The sequence below is a fragment of the Triturus cristatus genome, chromosome 2_1, assembly GCF_964204655.1.
Source record: "Triturus cristatus chromosome 2_1, aTriCri1.1, whole genome shotgun sequence".
In the NCBI taxonomy this organism is placed as follows: domain Eukaryota; kingdom Metazoa; phylum Chordata; class Amphibia; order Caudata; family Salamandridae; genus Triturus; species Triturus cristatus.
The window spans coordinates 478,764,524-478,781,242 of NC_140581.1; positions in this window are offsets into that span (position 1 = coordinate 478,764,524).

The window sequence follows — 16,719 nt, forward strand, 5'->3', positions numbered from 1 at the left end:
CCTGCTGCAGAGAGGTACTAGAGCTGAAGAACTAAGATAGTCCTGAAGAATAGACTAGAGGTACGTTTTGGAAATACTTTAAATTGTGCTAGAAGACATTCCTTGTGATCCACATGCCCATTCCACTCAAAACTTTACATTTTATTTTCACACACAATTCAATATTCGCATCGATCATTTATGTGGAGCTCAAACATTTTCCAACATTTGTTGTCCCTGGAGGCAAAGCTACACAATGCTCCACAATGCCAAAATTGTAGAAGATTATTTAAAAGAACCTATACATTTCGCAGTGAAAAGGGGATGGGGAAAAGAGAAAGGGCTGTGCAATCCCATTAGGTTCAAAACGTGAGATACCCTAGAAACACACTTAAGGAACAATAGTTCACTGACATCAACAGTAGAAGGACACAACACATGCAATCAAAAGCTCCAGGGCAGGACAAACACAAGGATAGAGAGGCAAGTCACTCAATGAGAAGCAAGGTGCTGAGACAGACAACAAAGACATTGAATCCTGCGCTAGGGGCATACCCATAGCTCACTCCAAGTACATGTTCAAGTATTGGATACAGTGCTGTCTGTAGCTATATCACAAATAAGAGTTATTATCATTAGTTCTTTTTCACCACCATCTTCATGGAAAACACTCTAATTTATTTTGTGGTATGGTATGCTTCGGCATATAGATACATCTCATAGCATAAGGCAGCAGTGAACTTTAATTGCCAACCACAATACTGCTTGAGAGCTTGAAGTTGGCATCTGTAACATTTATAGCCACCTGCAATATAGGCAGTGGAGCCCTACCCCGGAAAATCTAAAATTATGGTAGAGCGATAAGAACATCTGTATAACTGCTGTGTGCTGGATTGTGATCCAAATTGTGACCAAGCACAACTGAAATCAGCTTGAATATAGTGGATGCTGCAAACAATCATTTTCTTAATTACAGTGCTAGCTATCCATGAGTCTTTTAGACATACAAATGGAATCAAACTGGAGTCCAGAAGTGGCCACACCTTACTGCATTTTTAGACCTTTTGGCCCACTGGTGGGATGGACTGATGTACGGATGCATGCATGTACCCACAAGCACACACACACACGCACAGCAGCAGGCAGCAGTCTGATCAACTTTAAACTATCCTAATGGGATTGCAACCTGCCAACTGCATTTTACCACACATTTGTACTATGTTAATGGAATTAGAATCTGTGAAAAAGAGTATTCTAAGAGTTCTGAAGATATCGAATTTCTGGTATAGTAATTCATGATGCAACTCAAGATAGAGTTACATTTTGAGACCTCTGTAGATGTCTTAGTACTAGGACAGTTCTACAATGTCCAAGACTGAGCAATGTGCATTTTTTGAAGCAAGCTGGAGACTCTAGTTGAGGCTGTCACACCTCACTAGGCAAAATCCACTGCACAGGCACCACTTTTTGAATTGCCAATCCTCCCTGGAGAGGCCAATCCTATCACATGAGTATTATTGATCACTGTAGGTTATGCATAGCTGAGCCCTCATCTGACTACACTGCAGTATGAAAGTAATTTATTTTAATTAATGGCATCTGTTCAGCTGTGGCTGAAGACAATTGCCTTTAGAAGTGAGTTAGCTCAACCTGCCCCTCTTTCCATGAATTCACTTCATATCCGCTCTCTAAGCAACAAAAGTATTGTGGACATACTAGGCCTGCTTCGTGACACTCTCTGCAGGTTGGTATCCCCATGTGTGAAGTTCTCGGTGAAAAGAATAATTTTCCTGTGGAGAAAGACCATCCTCTGCACCACTAACAACTGTGGGGACAATCTGTTCTCCTTTCCATCCTGGAAAGGAAGTTAATCCAGACCTTGGGTTGAGTAAATTTCTGACCATTTCACTTGTGGCAGAGATGTCCACACTCATAAAATTGTTTACACCCACCAGGAATCCAAATTTACATTCATGAATCACGCCCACGGTGTGCAGGGCAGAATAATTACTGTGCTACAGTTGAACTGAAACATTGTGTCATCCCAACAGTAATTCAGGCAATAAAGTACTATGCATAGGACACAATAACAAAATTATACAAAAAAGTGTTGTGTAGAACAGTAATTCAGACAATAAAGTACTATGCATAGGACACAATAACATAGTTATACCATTTTTGTTGGGATACAACAGTAATTCAGACAATAAAGTACTATGCATAGGACACAATAACAAATTTATACAAAAAGTGTTGGATAGAGAGAGTAAAATGTATTTCACTAAAGGTCATTGAAAACAGAAAGGCATTTAAGGCCAGATATACAAACGTTAGGAATACTGATTTCCTAATTGCGATTCTCTCCGAATCACAAATAGGAAATTGGTATTCTTAATGTATGAAACTCACTGAGTTTCATTTAAGGATTCCTTGTGGGTCGCAAATCAACCTACCTCCTAAACATTAATAAGGTAGGTCGCAGTTTGCGACCCATACGGTATCATAGCCATCACAGGGATGGTGGCCTGCTAAGGTCAGCAGACCACCATATTTGTGAATTGTTTTTAATAAAGCAATCTTTTTTTTTTTTTTTTAATGAAACCCGTTTTCCCTATATGAAAACAGGGTGCATTAAAATAAATGAATCCTTGAAGTTTTATCTATTAAGAGTAGGCAGTGGTCCGTGGGACCATTGCCTGCTCTTAAAAAATATTTTGATTTACACTCCCAAAGGGGCAGGAGTTCCTATGGGGCACCTTCCGCTTTGGAAATGGATTACCACTTCTTTTACCAGAATTCGCTAAACCGTTATACATACCCATACCGATTTGATATTTGGAAGGGGCGCCCTAAACATGCCCCTTCCAAATACCTAATCGCAAATGCAAAATGTGATCATACTTTGTAGATTTGACAAAGTATTTTTCTGGTAGCAAACTACCCGATTCTGAGAATCGGGTCGTTTGCGACCACAAAAATGCTTTGTACATCTGGCCCTTACTTCTTATTACAGAAGCAGTAAAGTAGCAAGGAAAAGGAAGGAAAAAGCATGGTGCAACCTCCAACTCTGCAGAATATTGCAGGGCTTGAATTTTAGAAAGAGTTACAAATCTGATATAACAGCTAAGAAAGGAAAGACACAATTACAAAAGGTATATTGAAGAAGCCAAAGCCTCTTTTTTCAGATCTGGGCTTGAATATGCTTAAAAACAGCCTAAGAAACGTTTTGAAATAGTGAAAACATCACTGCCTCCCAAAAAAGGACAACACTAACAATTCCAAGTATGAATGTGAAACATTCTTCACATTCGTCAATGAAAAAGAGAAAAATACTAAACTCCTCCACTCAAAACCCCAGCCAACTGAAAAATGGCCTATCACAGTTAAGGAATCCCTGGCATTATGTAAAACATATTTGTGAGTGGCAAAACAGTCTCCAGCTGGTTTATGATGCTAAAACCTTGTATCGGTATTGTGGAAGGTCCACTGGCCAGAGTGAAACAAGCATTTACAATGCAATGGTCTCGGTATTGTTAAAGTTAGAGCTATTGGCATTGCTCATGACATTATTTTTGTTTTTAAAACATTTAAAGAAACAGCATTGTTATTTACAATGTCAATAGCTTAATCACTGTCAAATGTGAAACATATTGCATTTGCACCCACACACAGAGCCACACACCCAAAGCCACCCACACACACACACACAGAGCCACTCACATAGCCACCTACACACACACAGAGTTACCCACACACAGACAAAGGCACCACGCATAGAGCCACCTTCAAAAAAAGCCACCCACACAGAGCCACACACACAGAGCCTCCCACACGCACACAGAGCCACCCACACACACACAGAGCCACCCACACACACACACACAGCCATCTGCGCTCCCTCAGCCGGCTTGTGAGTGTAACGTCCCATGTGCTTGTGCTGGCGTCACTAGGATAAGCTAGTCCCCATTGTTTGGTTTGCTGCGCGCGTTAATGACAGTTTTGCGGTAATTGTTCATTGTATGTAAGACATCAGGCCAATCTGAGCTGTCAGTCTAAGGAACAGGGCCTGGATGCTCGCGTTGGCCCCTATACTATGGACATCTTATTGTGTAACTGTATAGCAAGCTGCTCCCGTGCGCATTCGCATCATCGTCTTTATGAAGTCTGCAAAGGGAGATGTTGAATTTGCTTATGCAACTGAATGAAAGGCTGCAGTGGTTTCAGAGCTCTTATATAAAGAGGTGTACATATTTTCTATTAGCTGTGTTGTGGGGCTTTTTCTGCGTCTGTCCAGCGATAAACTGATCGCCACACTCCCATGTCAATTCCTTGTAATGCTAGGAGTCTCCTTCACGTGCTCTTTGAAATGACGCGGTGAAACGCCCGCCATGTTGTTTTACTGAAGGATGGGGTGTAATATCTAAAACCACGAGGCCAGCCAAGCAGTGTGGCTAGAAACCTCCTTGTGACGCCGGCTCGGGTGCTTGAGCGGCACAACTTTTGGCAGTTTTTCACTCCGAAGACTTTTGGAGAGCTTCATTGCAGATATGTGACTGGGTCGCCTCTGTTCAAATCACTGTCGCTATGTAACCCACGCCCCCATTTTACTGTCCTGTACAGTACGGTGGGGGGCTGCACGTAGCGGACTTTCCTGCACACCGCGCTTCTGCCATTTCTAATCTCTAGAAACCAGTTTACTGTATCCTGCAAACGTTTCAACGTTGGTGATTACCAGGAAGTACGTAGCACATCGGGGGCTTGATGGCAAGCAGTGTGTGCCAGTGGTATTTATCCAGCAGATAGACCCATAATTAAAGCATGAGTTGTTTGACTAGCAGGAGCGGCAACTCTAATGGCGTTTTTAGTGCTTTGTGTAGTTTTCCTAGTGACTGCTGTCTGTGTGTGTAAGTGATGTTGTGAAGCCTGGGCAGTCATCAGTGAAATGATGAGAGAGGGGGCGGAGGGATGGAAAGGCCAGTGGCGTAGCTAGAGCTTGTGGCGCCCAGGGCTATCCCTCAGATTGCCGCCCCCCCCCCCCCAGGGGGGGGGGGGTGGCATGCACTTCAAAGAGGTCCGAGAGACACGTAGTATCGCCGCTAATAGTTACCTTGATCATGCAACTTACATGCACATACATGACACGGTCCATGGCTACACAGTTGAATACAGCGGTGACTGGCAGTACAAAAGAGAACACACAGACTGCATGATCTATCTGGGGATTCAGAAAAAACACATGTGACATCCATCAGAGAGCTGCGTGAACAATTACCTGGTAATCCCCTCAGCACAATGCAAACATGCACATACATGACACTGTTCATGTAACCTTCATCTACAGCTGACATTAAATGACCATACATCATGGTCCCCCCATTAAAGCAGTGGGGACCTGCACAAACGTGATGTGCTCTGTGGACCCAACACTAACTTAACAGTGTCGAAGCCTGTGATTCTTTATCTTTCAAAAACAGCAAATTAATTATTCACAGGGAATGACTCACTGTGTGCCCTTAAAACTAAACGCAGCACAAAGGGGTCAGTCAGCTCCACCTTGCCAACACAGACCGGATACAAAGCCCACTCTGGTGGCCCAAAGGCAACAACCAGGGGTCGCTCCCTGTCATTACTTCCAAGCAGAAGCAACCAACTCCCTGGGAATGAAAAGACATGTGCTCTTGGTACCCCAAACCAGCTTGTAATAGTGCATCCCTCCTTCACAGCAGCCTGAGCATACACATGGTGCACAGCCACCTGCCTGGGGGCCCAAAGCTAAAATACAGGGAGGGGCGACACATTATGATCACAATCCTTAAACACAGTTGTGGGGGCCATGGGAACTTGTTCAACTCTATCCAAAACCCGGGACAAACTGTTCCGGCGCTGCGGCACTCCTTGAATATTCAGAGTGTAGCCACGTCTGCTATACTAAGCAAGTAAAGCCGAAAGGTTACAAAACATGTGTCTGTTTACTGGTAGAGCTTCACCATTTGTCTACAAGCATCCAGCTCACCGTGATGCATTCGAAACAAACAAGTCACAACCTCACCACGTGGCCACGTGATAACTTCTAAAGCTAAAGGCACAGATTTCCTAAAATGCACACATTCTTTTGCGCATTCATTGATTATTGAAACTGTGCTATAATTGAGTTCGCTTACTTAGTTCTTGCCATACTCTGGTCTGCGACGTATACACATTCATTAGTAGGTGTTAACCTATCACAGTTTCCCTACGATATGGTCCGGTTACTGCTCACTGGCATCGAACTTATTCAATTCTTGCTTTTGAGAATTTTACCTCTTGAACTTGGGGATCTGTTACTCCTTACTCCCCGTTCTGTCCGTCCAAATTTTAAAATTTTCGTTTTTGGTTTTATTTTTGGACCATCAAATTAGCATTTTATATAATTGGGCCATAGCACAATCCTCATTGGGATGTGCTGTACCTACGGATTAGGCACTTCATAAAGTCTACGTGTATTTCCCAATATTTCCAATTTTTGCCTTGAAAAAGTCTGTGTCAGACGAAACATGTGGTGGCTATTGTGTGCTGGGAAAATATCTTTAAATACATCTGAGATTACAATAAAGCATACCAAGAAAATATATTGGAAGATTTGATGTCATCTATACAACTCATTGACGTCTCTGTATTGTCTATTTCGTGCTGAAGTAACTACAAGTATGATACAGGTTTATATTACTTTTCTTTTCGCATAACTTCTAAAGCTAAAGGCACAGATTTCCTAAAATGCACACATTCTTTTGAGCATTCTTTGATTATTGAAACTGTGCTATAATTGAGTTAAACATCTTCTCTACAACTCTGAGTTCACTGCCCTTGTCCGGGAAGTCTCAACCTCACTTCAAGACCAGTTGAGCCAGTCAGGGATATTAAAAATTTAATTTTCATTAAGTAGCGCGGTAGCCTATCCTTAGGTGTGTGGTCATTCACCAGTGCCATGACCCAGGATAATGTGCTGCATGGCCCAATACATATAAGGTCCCAAAGCGAGACCTATTGGCTATGCCAATGTTTGTTTTTGTTATCACCATGGCACAGTCACTGCGCTTTATATTTTAGCATGGTGCCCGCTTTAATTGTTTCCTGCCTCGGCTCCGGAGTTTGCATAACTTAAAGTGCAGGTACTCAGAGCTCACCAGTGCCTGCCACTCCAGTGTGTGAGGGAGGGGATGGGTGAGGGAGGAGTGCGCTTGGGGAAGCATGGGTTTTATATTACGACCACAGACAGTCCAAAGACTCCTTCCTCCATTATAATCCAAGCCACGCCCCTAATGCAAGCCGCTTCTGAATGGAAGGTTCCGCGCACGCGACCGGATGCACTAACTGTGCACTGGTGCGCACGTGCAGCAATGGCTCGTTTGCACCCGGTTTGAGGCTTGCATTAGAACGTAAATAAAACCGTTTTTGACCCTGTGCAAATCACAAAAACAATTTTGCAGCAGTACACAGGTAGAGAAAGGTGACGGTGATAGAATTTTGAAAAGAAGCGTGATATTTTGCATATCATCTTTTATGTGCTCAGTGCGTTTATTTTAATAGGAAGGAACATTTGTTTTGTTAAAATAATGACGCCCACTAATTGTTGCCATGTTGATGCTGCCGTGGTCAGTGATTTCACCTTAATCTGTGTTTCACTTTCATCTTTCTCGTTTTCAAAGTTGTATTTGTCCCATACTTCAGTTTTCAACAGCCAAACAAGGAGGAGCTAGTTTGTGACAAATTCTATGATACAAAAACCTTTTTGAATACACAGAGCAGCACACCCTGTGTGCTCTGTGCCTCACCAGGCGGGCGGTGAAAATGGTGCAAGGGAGGGCGTGAGGCATTTCTGCACTGGTGTAAAGTTCGTCTCATTTGGCCCCTGGGATGCTTTGCTGGGAGTCGAAAACTCAGACTCGACTTAGGTGTGCAAACGAACTACTTTAATAACCGAAAATGTCCTTCGCATTGCCAGAATCAGGAATGCTGACATTATAGGTTAATAAAGCACATTTATGACTGGGGCAATCACACCACAATTGCAGCGTGCTCATAGGTGGGGGCCCAGTGGCTTTTCAGTGCATGTTTCTTTTTGTTTGCTCCCCGTGAAACTCCGGCTCGCAGCCGCACCTCGCTCTTGGTTCAGAGCTGGTTGAAGGTGGTGCCCCTTGTAGACACCACGTGGCAGGCACCCTTGTGCTTGTCAGACTTTCATGCCAACACTACACCCACGTTTCAGAGAATTTCTGCATGTATTCCCGGGACCCATCTCCATCGACTGCTACCAATTCTCTAAGGCAGGCGCAGCAACCCACTGAGTTTCCACACAAAATACAGTTCTGCCAGTTATTTGAAAACTACTAACGGACAAATAATTGCTCTCCAGCAGATCATTAATCACCAGCGTTATTGGGGCATCTTTTAAATTTATTGTCTTATTGTTGTCCTGCATAGGCCATGATAAATAATGATAAAAACTGTTTAAATGAAGCGCACAGGAAGTACGTGTCTTGCTGGGCCTGCGCATATTTTAAAAAAAGAAAAGAAACACATTCTCGACTCCTACCTATTACTGCAGAACTTCTAAAACGATTTATCCACGGTGACGCAGCAGAGACTGCCTGTGCCCGTGCCCCAGGCCACAAGGTCGTCCCGAGAGTGCGTAGCGGTGAAGCGCGTGACGCGTCACCGCTACGTTCTCATCGCGAGGGCCGGGCAAAAATGTAGCCCAGGGCCGTCATTGGTAGCGCTGGCGCACGCTCTCCAAGATTGACTGCCCTGGAGCAGGCTGGGATGGGCCAGTCAACGTATACGCGCCGGGGCGGCACCGCGGGCAGAGATTAACGGTCAGTCATCATCATGTGGCAATGGCATTGCAAATTGCAAGTGCAGCAGCAACAGTGCGCGCAGTGCGCAGCGCGCTGCTTGCACTCAAACTGGGCCGCCGGCGGACTTTATAATTAATTAATTTATTTAGTGACACTGTGTCCCTAAATAAATTAGAAAGGCCGCCGCAGGCAGCCGCCCTAAATATAGTGCCGCCTGGGGCGGTCCACCCCCACCGCCCCCCCCCCCCTAGCTACGCGCCTGGGAAAGGCTCTCTCATGGATGGGCTTCACCATCCGCGTAAAGGCGGGACCGTCCAAGTTGGAGGGACCGTGTTTAGACCGAGGAGCACCGAGGAAACTGAGAGCAGGGGGAGTGGTAGACGGGGATGACGCCATGAATACCACCGCCTTTCTCCGAGGTCAAGCAGAAATGCCTCGGAGAAACGCAGTGGCATTTTCGGATTGGGTGGCGTGTTTTTCTTTCTCTCCTCTTCCCATTGGCTGGAATGTTTACATTCCAGAGGAGAGAAAGAAAGTAAAAAACACACCCCCGAATCCGAAAGAGACGGGGCTTAAACGGACAGACGCCCCTCTCCTCCAATGGCTGGCCTCCGTTTAGGAAGCCAGCCAATGGAGAAGAGGGGCGGGTTCAAGCCCCGTACTAAAAAACGTTCAATCTCGCGAGCGAGACTGCGCAAGCGCAGCCTTCGCTAGCCGAGACCTAAAAACAGAAGGGAAAAACTCGCCACTAGGTTTAAGGAGTTCGTTGGTTCTTTTTATTTTGTCCTTTTTTTTCTTTTCTTTGTGATAAACTAGGTATCTGTTTTCTCTGTCTCACAGAAAACGAAACAAACAAGGGAGGGAGAACAAAACACAACAACTAGGGAGCCTCTTCTTCTCGCGAGGTCGTCTTCTTCGGGGAACAAACAAAACAGCTTCCGGTGCTTACTTTCAGTGAGGCCCTTGGCGTCGTCCCACGGCCGGGAAGTCCAAATAGGAGGGAGGGAAAACAACAGAATAACCTGGGATTAGAAAAACGGCCTTGTTTTGGCTTTTCTTTAGTCCCAGTGCTACCACCACCAAGGGAAAAAACAGATGGGTGCTGAAAGAGGAACGGTAAATCGCGTGCAGGTGCCTTGTTTGGGAGAGTGCACACACAAAAAAAACCACACATGCGTATTCTATGTCCCCAAGCTGCCACACCACCACCAAAACGACCCCCTTAAGGCTACTTGCCTTGAGCCAAGGCCCAGGACCCGGGTCCGTGGCGCTGGGACCCGGGGCGTCCTCTGCTGTTTCTGGGCCGCCGGGTTTCTCCGCAGTATACTCTGCTGCAGGGGTTCTCTGCCCGCCACTGCTGGGCTCCTCTCGTGCATCCCCTCACTCTGGTTCTCTCGCTACTGCTCTCGCTCGCTCCGATTCTCCCGCCGCTGCTTCTGCTCGCTCCGCTTCTCCCACCGCCGCTTCTGAATCGCTTCTTCCGCTGCCCGCCTCCTCGCTTGCAACCCGCCTTTCTTGTTGGTTGGCCCCCGATGACGTCAGACGTTCCTCAGCGCGGCGGGCTTGCGCAGCTAGACGGCTGGGTTCTTCCGCTCTCCCTTCTGCGTCTCGGTCCATTCCTCTACGCTTCCGGATTGCCGGCTCGCATATGCACGAACGAATGTTTAATTTTTATAAATTAATTTCTGCATGGGGAATTGAATGTTTACCAAGTTGCATTTTTGTGATGTCCGCATTTTTCAAATTGCAAATAGATAATTGCAATTTAAATTTAGTGATTCAGTATTCGTATGCTCACAGCATTCACAATTTGTGATTAGTGGGAAACCGAGATTTTTGTACTCGCACAATACCACCAAGGGGAAGCAGTTGGCAACAGGGTGCAAACTATGAAAAGAGGCCAAAATGCTTAATCACTTTTCACAATGGCTTTGTTGCATGCTGTGGCAAGGTGGAGGCATATTTTGCCTGCAGTAGAGAGATGAATGAACAGGCAAGAGATAGGGTCAGAGTTATACTCTTCAACCAAACACAGGAGGACATTTATAGAAAATACAGACTTACTAATAGTGTGATTTTAGATTTAATAGATTGAATTCAGCCTTTATTACAAAAGACACACACAGAGCCCAGTCCATTTCCTCGCACATTCTAGGGCGGTATGGGAGTTACCAAGGCATTGTGGCTGAGGCAGGAGGCATTTCACAGAGTGCACTAACTCAGGTTTTCAGAAATATTCCTTAAGCCCTATGCTAAAAGTTAATAGTTACATTGTGTTTCCTCATAAACTAGGTGAGCTACTGGATACCTAGGTTGCATTTTTCAGAGCAGCACAATTCCCTCAGGTAATTGGATTCATGGATGGAACACACATTGCAATTTGACCACCATCCAGATCTGAATTTTCATACAGAAATAGGAAAAATGACCACTCCTTAAATATACAAGTAGTGTGTATTAGAGTGTGTGTAATTACTGACATTGTAGGAACATTATCCAGACAGTGCCCATTATTCCTATATGTTCTGCCACTGTGGTCTCTACACATGTCTGGCTACAGGACAGTTTGGAGAAGGTTATCTTTTGGGTATGCAATGCAATATAATTTAAAGAAGATGTGCACACCTTTAATTTGTTTTATGAATGTGATGGGTTTCTTATAATGTTTAATCTAATTTTAGGTGACAGTGTATATCCTCTTCGCCCTTGGATTATGACACCCTTATTCAGCCAGGCAGTGAAGATATAGCACACCGACAGACCAGGTCTATAATAGAGGGGACATTTGGCCTCCTCAATGTGCCTACCATATACTAGTGCACATTCTTAGAGTAACATTAAGGACCATTCAGATACCTACATAAGGGTAGGGGAGCACTGAAGTATTGCACCAGATGAAGCTATGTTGCATAACGTAACAACACAAAGAGGCGCTCCGTCAGAGATATTAGAGGACAATAGTGATGATGATGACATACCTCTACCTCATGAACAACATCAACAGATGCTAACAGAGCTAGTGATGAAAAGTATGCTAGAACACAAAACACCAACAACTACTTCTAAAGTAAGTATTTTTATTATGGACATTTTCTACTTACACAAAGTATTAATTTGACATTTTAAACATTATTTATTTCTGTTTTTGAACATGCCCAAAATTATGTTCTCATTTCAAGTAATGTTGTTCCAATGAAAATGTAACTATAAACATATCTTGAACAAAAATGTTCCAACTTTAAATTGTATGTAAAAAAGAGAAAGAGGTAATACAACAAAGTGTTGAGCTTTACTGCCTTGCTCATTCCTGTTACTAGATGTTGGTGTATTAGGTGTATGTAGATCTAGTACTAAGAATCTTAGTACAATCTGCTCTTGCACAGACAAACTGCTGTGGCGTGAGTCCTCTTTACTCGCTTCTATTTCACCTCCCTCAGCATTTGTTGCATGTCTATTTTCCATGTCATCTAGCACATTACTTTTTTTTCCTAGGCCTTTAGCAACATCTGCACTAAAATGTCCTAGTTCTACTTATAAATTCATGGGCCTTCGAGTTAGAAGACTTGTTGTTGTAGCAAGGCGATTCACCAATCTATCAAAGTCTTGCAGTGTATTAGTTGTTTATGCTGACGTTGGCCATCACATCTGTCAGCATTCGTGTGTCAGCATTCATTAATCCACACAGAGCCCGATTACGACTTCGGTGGTGTGGTAGTGGAGCTGCCATGCCGCTGCCACGCTCCTAAACCGCCAAAGCTGTGTGAGCACCGCCCACCAGATTACGAGTTAGCTTGTGTCTGGCGGGAGGTTCTTTGGCGGTGCCTCTGAAAATGGGCACCGCAATGGGAGCACCAAAGTCCGTTCTTGCATGGCATGGACTCTGCAGTGCATGCCGTGCAGCAGCTGGAGTCCATGCATACATGTGCCCCCCTGCATGCACCCCCATGCACAGGGCCACGGGGGCTTGGCGGTGCCGCAGGGAACCATGAAGCATATTGCGGGCCTCAGACCGCTGCACCACTGCCAGGGATCTCTGATCCCTGGCGGTTGGGGTGGTGCCATGGCAGTCCGACCGCCCAAGTTGTAAGCAGGTGGTCAGACCGCAGGTGCAGCGGTGGCCAGACCACCACCACTGCACCACTGTGAGTCTGGCGATCCTCGCACAGCAAAACATATTAAGTAGACCCATTGTGTGGATATGGCCTCTGTTAAAGCACTGATTTCTGTAAATATACACTCATGTGATTCACAAATGTGTATGAAACCTTTTGTCATGGTTTCCTCAGTGGCACTTAATTCGTTTCCAAAAGAACACATTTCCCTTAGTTGCTGTTTTTGTACATGCAGCATAGATTTCTCAATATTTTGAAAAGCTTGAGCCAATTGTAATTCAGCTTCACTGCCTTTGGCCTTACACTAGCTCTATGATAGCACAAAAATCTGTTTTGCATGCTGCGTCTAATTGAATCAGTAATATTTTTAATTATCTGGGCAGTTGGACTCATTGGAGATCTTAAATGTCCATGGGATTCATCTCACAACTCAAATGATTTTATGTTTGTACATTGCTGCTGAGATATTGGACAGCAGATGTTTCACCCATCCCTACATCATCAATAGTTTCCTCATTGTCATCTTCAATTTCAATATTCTCTGGTTTAGGAGTGTTTTCTAGTGAGAAAGAAGATATTTTATTTTAATTTTTCAATAACATATTCTGATTCACATATTTTGAGAGTAATACATTGTCAGTAATTTGGTTAAGTATTAGACTTTAAAAAAAGGAAAACATATGTCTGTTAAAAGTTATTGTCTTAACACTGCATTATGGGATTTGCAGTTCTTGTTAGACATATTTAAACTAACATTCAGATTCACTTTGCAATTATATGTCTCACGAAGTGAATAAACATTATTAAATGTTAACTACCACAAAAGTATTTGTTTGTTTTTTATTTTAAAAAAAGGGTGGCTTTCGAACCTTTTGATTAATGGAGGAAGATTTGATTTGTCGACTTTCCTGACAGTGCATCTGGTGCAAAGATGCTTTCTATCAATTCCTCCATCTGATTTGCAAGGGGCACAGATGAAAAACCACCTCCAGTGTGCTAAGATTCAGAGATTCTTTATGCAGGCTTCTCTTTTGTGCTGAACCGTAAATCAAAGCAGTTCTTAAAGATTTCATTAGTAGTGCACTTGGTGACACCAACAGCATTTATTCTTTCAGGGATGTACACACAGATTTCTTGTTAGGTTGATGTTGGCACAGTCAAAGATGCTTTCCCAAAATGTTTGTTATTATTGGAGGAAATTCCTCAACCAAAATCTCTAATTCAACATCAGAAAAAACGTAGGCTTTCGTTTGCACTCTCTGTCATTCATCCTTGCCTTTATCCTAGCTGGACATTGTAGCAACTCTCCAGTTCTCGCCTGGTTCACAGAGAAGTGTGTCATGAAACTACTAACCAAGCAATGTGAGACAGGTAACTTACTACCTGGTTCCTGGTCATGAGGTCATCAAATGCAGTCTGCGTGACATTCGGAATGTGGAAATCTTTATGTATGACTGCTTCCGATTCTCTAATATAGAATGGTTACTTGGAATTGCAAATCAGAAGGAATCTCAAATAGAGAAAACGAACTTTTCAAACATATGATTTGCTGATTCGTAATTTGTGATTCATTATTTCAATTGAATAATGAATCAGTAAGTTACAGTAAGGCCCCCTATGCTTCTCAGTCCTCCTAAAAGGAAGGTTCACCCATGAAAGTGTTTAAGCCCATTGCCAAGCCTAAAACCTCCCATCACTTCCTCGACCCTTCCACCAATGTTTCTAAAGTAAATTAGCACTGTGGCCGCGCCCCTCTGAAAGAACATTATCAACACATCTTTGGCACAAAGTCAAGTGCCAGATGGTTAAAAAAAAGGTCAAGTAGACGCATGCTTTGCGTTTTCTACTTCTGCCTTATGTGCCCCCCATTGCACTTCCTTCATTTATATATTCATATATTCTTTTGCACATTTATTATTTATAAATATGTGCTTCGTTTTTTATTAATTGTACATGTATGTCATATAACGTTTGCTTTGTTATATGTTAATAGTACATCAAATGCTCATATATATGTATTTATTTATAATGTGTGGTATACAGTAAACGTGCAACAGAATTTGTATGCTAATTCCTCTATTTTACATCACTCATTACATGGTTTGGTCTATTCATAATAATCAGAAACAGGTATTTAAGTCTCGTGCAGACATCTATTTGGGGAGAGACAGCTTCAGCTTTCCATGCGAGATTAATTTCAGCGGTACATTGATAATATCATCAGTGTATAGCACTGGCTCATAGAGGCAGGCCTTACCTGCATCTTTGTCGGTTTGGGAATACCATATTAGAGGAAGGCGGTGAGCTTCTTAAAGCACAGTAGCTGATTTGAAACGACTCTTGGCCATATTCACAAGGATCTATCGCCGGCTTAAAGGCACTTTATCGCAGCCAAAGTTGCGATAAGTTTTTCGCCCCAATTACAAGTTGGTGTAAACATCCCACAGGACCAGTTTACCCGCGATTGCAGCCGCAAAAAACATCGCAACAGATGGCCCCCGCAACTATCGCTAATGAGATGCAGAGTAGGCGTTCCCGTGCCAAAAACCATGACAACACCACTTCACAACATTCACAAAGAACAGCCAGAACTGCGATAAGAACACAAAACAGGCAATAAGGCACGTTAGCACCAGGAAAATAACACCTGCTCTGACCTCGTGCTAAGTCGGACCACAGTCTGCACCACAAAAGGGAGACCAGCCCAGAGCCACACCTGAAGAACAACAGATGCACCCGGGCAACTGAACATGCAGCCCGGAGGGCCGAAAGGGAAACAACACCTGCCACAACCACCCCCAGGACACCCCCTCCCCGGCCCCCCCCGACCAAAGACATGCCACATCAGCTACACCCAAACACTTACAAAATAATCTGCCTGATGTCGCAGAATCACAACTGGTGACATGCATGTGTCGTCACAAAAATGACCATCACACATTTATTTCCGAAGCAAAAAATAAAACTTTATTAAAATGAAGACTGAAATGAAATGAATACACATGGCGGCTCCCCTCAGGACAATCCGTAGGTCACAATCTGCAAGACAAAAATCATGATGAGAAGGTGTGTCCTGCGCACATCAAAAGACAGAGAGAGAGCGAAGGGGATAGAGAGGAAGAGAGGGAGAGTGAGAGAGAGAAGAAGAGAGGGGGAGAGAGAAAAAGAGAGGGAGAGAGAGAGAGAAGAAGAGAGGGGGAGAGAGAGACACAAACAAAGAGGGGGAGAGATAGAGAGAGAGAAGAAGAGAGGGGGAGAGAGAGAGAAAGAGAGAGAGAGAGAGAGAGAGAGTGCCGCCCCTGCGCACCAAGGCCACACTACTCACCTGCTGCCACCGGTGTGTCTCCAACCACTTGCCGGTATGTAGTGCAGTTCATTAGGTCACACATCTGAGACAGACCCGTCATCTGAAGTCCAGATACATGATTGGCACAGTACACACCATTACACAAGACAACATCGCATGCCCGCCCAAGCACACCCAGACAGAGGCACCCCAGCCCCTTCTGCCGCCCATCGGAGCATGCCTGCCCATGCACACTCAGACAGAGGCACCCCAGCCCCTCCCGCCTCCCATCGGAGCATGCCCGCCCATGCACACCCAGGCCGCACTGCTCACCTTACGCCACCGGCGTGCAGACAGGAGGTCCCATCATGTGCCGCTGCAGGCCACCAGCCCAGGGCCCATGGACATGGCACACTCCACACCATGCAGCCCCGCTCCGCAGGCCACCAGGTCTCACGTTTGGTGCTGGGTCTTGATTACTCCATGGCAGAGGACATACCAGTGCACA